At 41.9% G+C, this 6,651-nt stretch overlaps 1 pseudogene; it reads right to left on the bottom strand.

Annotated features, from left to right (window-relative positions):
• Positions 1 to 2,366: 2,366 nt before the first annotated feature.
• LOC124799925 lies at positions 2,367 to 2,484 on the bottom strand (annotated as a pseudogene).
• Between the last annotated feature and the right edge of the window lie 4,167 nt (positions 2,485 to 6,651).

Here is a 6,651-nt window from a genome sequence, read left to right as displayed (position 1 = left end):
GTCAACCACTACCTTGAAACAAAGCTATGTGAAATTGCTCATGCCTCGCGCAAAATGTGCCGACACTGTCGTTTCTTCTAACGCTTGCCGTATTTGGAGGACATCGGTGACGATGAGTAGGCGCAGTCACCTTTACAACAAAGCTTTTTTAACCGAAGTTTCTGCACACCTCGCGGTAAGGGTGGCCACCTCCAGCATACTCTCAGAGTCTAAGACGATCTTTCATACGTATGAGATGACTGCGGTGTGGGAATTCGGTGTTTGTTGCAAAACCAATTGCACTGAGTTAAGTGGGACTTTCAATTATTATTTGGTCGATGATGCAGCCTTCATAATGAGAGACGGAACTCATTTACATGTGTGAGGTGTAAAAACAAAATATTTGACATGTCTGTATGTCGAAGCCTGCAGGCATTTAAATGAAAACAGTCTCCAGTTACCTAAAAGTAACCATCCAGGGCGTCCGGAAGTGGAATGACAACATAAAATAAATAGTAGGAAAAGAGGTCTTAGGGTGAGAATGATTATGATAATCTTATGAAAACATACATTGCTGTGTAAAACGTTAGGACGAAAGTAGATTTCGCATGACTAGCGAATAGTAGCCCCATGAAACTTGTATCATACAAAGAAAGATCTGCTACAGCATAGTACAGAAGCTAACTATAAGAAAAATGCATATGAGACGACAGGACTGACACTTTTATTCAAAGACAGTAATAAGATTGAGAAGTTTTAAACATGGCTGCAGCCATATTTAAAACTTTGCGATATGTGCCTGCCCAGGCATCTAAGGCTACCTCTAAATATAAAGATCTAAAGAACAAACTATTAAGTACAAGTATGGCTATTCAGTTTAATAAGCAATGTGAAAAAAGGGGACTAGTCACTACTTATAGAAAAGCCTATATTAATTTTGCTACATGTAAGAAAGATCCCTAGTTCTTCAGACTTATCATTAAAAATCTACTTTCTGATAATGTTAAAAAGCTATATGCTAGCTGTCTCTGTGTTGGATTGTTAGTCAGTACGTAAATTTTTATACAAAAATTTTCTTTTCCCATAAATTTGTAATTATGTTATGGACCATTTTAAACATTTACATTCTGATGAAGGCACTCTTAGAAGTGAAGAAACCTGATTACCAGGACTAAAAATTGTGACCGAGGGATCATTTGTTTCAACTTTAATTACATTGAGGTCACGCTGATTCATGATGGTCTCTTGGACACTAAAATAAAGGCAGAGCATGTTTCATAATAGGGTGTGTAATCAATATCCATGCTCTGCAACGTGCTGCCATACTGGCCACAGAGTTGTTAAGTTCTTGTGGTAGGACGTTCCATTCCTCCATCATTGTGGTCGTCAAGTGCTGGGTGTTCGTCAGGTGTGCTTTAGTATGTGGCCCAACGCACCCCATACATTTTCGCAGGATTTAAGGCGAAGGTACGGGCAGACTAGTCCATTCGCCGAATAACCTCAAAGAGCTCCTGTATCTTCGCTGTTCCACGAGGTCAGGGATTGTCATCCGTAAAAATTAAGTCAGGGTCGAATGGACCCTTGAAAAGCTGCACATTGTGAAGAACTGCAGTTTCATAATAACGTTGACTAGTGAGTGTTCCGTGTTAAACAATTTGGAGATTAGTACACCCATACAACATTATAACTCCCCACATCATAACAGCTGGATCACCAAAACGATCATGTTCGACAACGTACCCAGGTCCATGATGTGTCCCACATCTCGCTATATGAGAGTACATCATCCAAAATCACCACTCGGAGTCAGCCTGTTCTCATTCCAGAGGAACGCGCGATTCCACTGCTCCTTGGTCCAGTCGGCGTGCTCTTGGTAATCGCAGACGGTTCCGCCGATACGGTGGGAAACAGAACGTACTCGTTCTCTGTTGTACTCGGCTGGTAAGTACGTTTCAGTTTCAATAAACTTCACCAACAGCCGTATACCGTAAGCTATTTTATTTTATTCTGAAAGCAACCAGTTTCGGCAATTCATTTTGCCATCTTCAGGCCCCATATTTAGATAAAAGCGTATGGGGTCTGAAGATGGCAAAATGAATTGCCGAAACTGGTTTCTTTCAGAATAAAATAAAATATCGTACTTTTGTATCCCGCCTGCAAGGCGGCGTGTGGGTAGAAGCACAAAAGCACTCCGTCGTCAGGCCACGAGTGGCCTACCGGAACCATCCGACCGCCGTGTCATCCTCAGAGGAGGTTGCGGATAGGAGGGGCGTAGGGTCAGCACACCGCTCTCCCGGTCGTGATGATGGTATTCTTGACCGAAGCCGCTACTATTCGGTCGAGTAGCTCCTAAATTAGCATCACGAGGCTGAGTGCACCCCGAAAAATGGCAACAGCGCCTGGCGGCCTGGATGGTCACCCATCCAAGTGCCGCCCGCACCCGACAGCGCTTAACTTCGGTGATCGCACGGGAACCGGTGTAACCACTGCGGAAAGGCCGTTGCCTGGGTAGGAGCAGGAGCAGGAAAATTACGTCGGTACTGCAGTGAGTAATGGTGGTTTACTGGTGCAAGAAAGAATACATAACTTTGTACAGATGCGAAGTCTTAGACCAGTCGTAAGTAGAGCAAAGCTGAAGCGAAGTTTCCGGGCTGGCTGCACCTGATGAAATGGGCAGAATCTACCGTGGTGCTCGTAGAGCTGAACTGCGCCTGCTAGAGGGCGCTGTCATCGTTGTCTGTCGTAGTGGCAACTTAACTGGCACCTAAGCCGTGGCATCGTCGCTATCGATACCACACGTACAGTATACGGCTGTTGGTGAAGTTTCTTGACATTGAAAAGAACGTACTCGTCGTCGGGCAAGGAGACGACACTCATGCAGTCGCCGTGCCACTGTGGAGCGTGAAAGTGAGTGCCTTGCATTCCTGTTTGCTGAATTTGCAGTGGCACCCGCTGTCTAACGAGAAACCTTTTTGCCTGTTGAAACAGTCTTTTCACGTTTCTTCACTTGAGTGGCGTCGCAGGACAAGCCACATGTGGAACTGTATTCAGACTGACCTCAAGCTTCGTGACGTCCGGACCTCCATCCTGTTGTTCATTTGTTATGGTACTTTATACGTCTCTTTCTTGAGTTTTTAAGAGCAGTGTACTTCATCCACAAAATAAGCGACGTAACCAGGGAATTCTTGACTACTGTTCAGCAGTCTGAGAGACCCACCAAGTCAGATTAATGGAAGAGATAAAAAACATACACCAGAGAGCAACGCATATAGTAACGGGATCGTTTAGCTGGAGACAGACGTAGCTGAGGTGATCAACGTACTCCATTTGAAGGCACTGTATTACGTGTTGTGCATCGCATGGAGGTTTACTATGGCAGTTCCGATCGCATAGTTTCCAAGAAGAGTCTGGCAACCCATTACTTATTCCGAGATACGTTTCGCTTAATAAGAACGGCGAGAAAATCTGAGAAGTTACAGGTCTTACGGAGGTTTACGGACAGTCGTTCTGCTCAGTTACCATTCGGTTGGCAATAGGCAGTCTTGGCGGACGATTGGACTCAACCGCTCGGACGTGAACAACAGCAGTGGCGGAGCGTTACGAGTTGTTTTCGATACGATAAAGTGCTGTCAATATTTTCCTGATAGTGTCTGGTACTGTTTTTATCAGTATCGTGTTTTTTAGAGTTTTCATTCGTTTCCTGTCTTCTGTCATTTAAAACCTACGTCCAGTGAATATCGTTTACAAGCTAGTGATGACATCCATGCGCCATCTAATTGTTACGTGTCGTATGGATTCTTTACAGAGCTTTCCGTGATATCCAGACAGCGGCGGTTTAAGATCAGAAAATATATTGCTTTTTAATTTTGATTGAGGTCGTATCTTGTACTACCTACGTTCAACGAACTTCTGGGATGTTATTCTACTACTGCCTCGCATCTGGAAATTTGCTACACAATTCACCAAAAGATAAGTTTTTACATATTATTATAGTTAAGTTGTAGTGCGTTCCAGTTTACTGCAAGAGTAGTGTCATATGTAAAAAAAAGGATGTTGTGCTGGGGTAAGTGGAATGGGCGAAACATGTCAGGACTGGAGGTTAGCGTTTCACTCTGGAAGAATCAGCGCGTAGGCTAAAATTGAGTCAGATGAGGTTCATCCATGCGCTTATTGATTACGTACTCATGAAAAGAAAATCGTGGAACAAAAGAGAAGGTTTGTGACCTCCAGTCAGAATTAGAAATGGCGAATTCGGAATAAAAAATGTCTGAACGGGAAAAGTAAGAGATGGGAGAAGGTGACAAGTAAAAGGCAAAAAGAGAGGAGAACCTAAAAAATTGCATTTCAGGCTGCAACTGGCAATCTGTTTCACTTGGTACTTGACGTAGGAGAAGAGATTCGACCAATTTGTTAGTTGAGTAGAGTGTAACAGACTCGTGGGAACGACTTTAAGGGTAGATCGTCAGAAAAGTCACGTAAAAAGATAAAGGGAAGTGGAGTCTTCTTGCTAGGGAGCAGTGACGGTAGAAGTGTAGCTCAACTGCTTTAGCAAAAGCTAAGTGTATAATACCAATCACAAGGATGGTGAAACCTAGAGCCAAACCAAAAGAGTTGACGGAGAACATAGGGGCCTTGGGCAGAGATCGTAATAGACTGGATAAGATACTTATAGTAGGAGGAGCAGGGAACAGCCTAACTAGCAAATTTAAATACATCTTTAACGATGTATTGGATTAAATAGATGCAGGAACTTGTGAGGTGTTTGTGGAGGTCTTACAGCGACATGAACTGTCCTGGGTAAACACAGCTGTTAATGGTGTGAAGAAAGAGCTGAGTGAAATGTTTTTGACGTAAACAAATCTCATATCCCAATTCTCATATCCGAATCACGCCTGTTCTACAATTGAGAGATGGGCGTACACCAGTCATCTCCTGCACCAGAATAAGAGGGGGAAGGAGAAAGACTGGCTGAGCATCTTGCAGGTAGTGTAAGGGGAACTACAAGCAAACGAGACAAAATCCCTGTGATTTCTAGAGTCCATGTGACCCATTTCAGGTAATAGACTGGTTACAGACAGGCAGTATTGAAACAAACAGCATCATACAATATGTAACACCTTTTACAAAAGCCGGCCGCGGTGGCCATGCGGTACTAGGCGCTTCAGTCCGGAACCGCACGACTGCTACGGTCGCAGATTCGAATCCTGCCTCGGGCATGGATGTGTGTGATGTCCTTGGGTTAGTTAGATTTAAGTAGTTCTAAGTTCTAGGGAACTGATGACCTCAGATGTTAAGTCCCATAGGGCTCAGAGCCCTTTTTGAACCTTTCACAAAAATAAAATAATTTTGCTTCAGAACAACATTAGAGAGTTAAAAATACGATGTACCTATAAAATGTGTAAATTTCTTAAGCATTAAATGTCGTTTCCCTCTCTGAACACCACATAACCGCAGGGACAGAGGAAAATATCAGAAATTGTAAAATTCGATCACTTATGTATAGAGTTAACATGGAAAGTGGTGACCATGCGACGTATGTTGGACATAAAAATATTAAAATCAATAATTTTTTGTTGACCAGAACCTAGAGAAGCACCCTTGTAAGCTGATATTATAAAATATTTCTTGATAATTGTAACCGTCTACAGTTGCCCCCTAGAAAACTTTCAGTTGTTTATGATGAATATTTTGTTTACCTGTCAGTTGGAAGAAAGTGCTCAGGCTGACAGAATTAATGTGTACATAATTGCTAATGGACTGGCTGACCAGGATGCACAGTTCATGGAAATAAACAATGTGGCACCTTAAAACCCTGCAGCAGTTTCATACTAAGTAGTAACGCTTATTTGTGAAACCAGCATATAATGTTTTAAGAGTGGATTTAAAAGTGGTTTTATGGGATAAGGACCTTCTAGACAGAGAAGACAGTGTAAGGATCCAATTTATTCCATAGTAAATTTGTACCAATATTTGAAAGTTACTTTTCTAAAAATTATCTCAAGGCCCCATTAAAAGGAATAAGTTAGCTGCGGATAACTAAGGCAATGAAAATCTCTTGATAGAGCAAGGTGGAAATTTACATGAAGGATGGAGTACGTTAAAATGTGAGTTACTTGAGTACAACAAAATATAAGGTACTGTTTTAAGGACAATCGTTGAAATGTGCAGAAGTAACCATGTCCTGACAGAAATAAGTAATGAAAGCAACAAGTTTAAAACTTTATGGGATATTATCATGGGAGACAGGAGAGCCATTCAGTGTACAAGGCATTATAACAATTAAACTAAATGTCAATGTTGTGACTGATAATTCACAAGATGGAAGTACTTTCACCAATCAGTTTCTAAATGTAGCAGCAAAAACAGGATTAAATGGTTTATTTGAAGAAGCAATAGAACATATTTTAAAAGTCATTCCAGGAAACATGCGGTAACTAGAAGTTACAGCAACACCCTTCACTGAAATTGATTATATTATAAAATTTCAATCAAACCAGAGTTCTTGTGGAGTTGATAGAATTTCAAACACAATTCTGAAAGGCTGTTCCAGCTTAATAAGTTTCGTCCTTAGTGATGTGTACAATGCATCACTGATGCAGAGAATATTTCAGGACAGATTACAGTATTGTTGTTGTTGTTGTGGTCTTCAGTCCTGAGACTGGTTTGATGCAG

Source organism: Schistocerca piceifrons, chromosome 5 (assembly GCF_021461385.2).
Source record: "Schistocerca piceifrons isolate TAMUIC-IGC-003096 chromosome 5, iqSchPice1.1, whole genome shotgun sequence".
Classification (NCBI taxonomy): domain Eukaryota; kingdom Metazoa; phylum Arthropoda; class Insecta; order Orthoptera; family Acrididae; genus Schistocerca; species Schistocerca piceifrons.
Note: the sequence above shows the minus strand (reverse complement) of the source record. Positions and strands in the feature narration are given on the sequence as shown.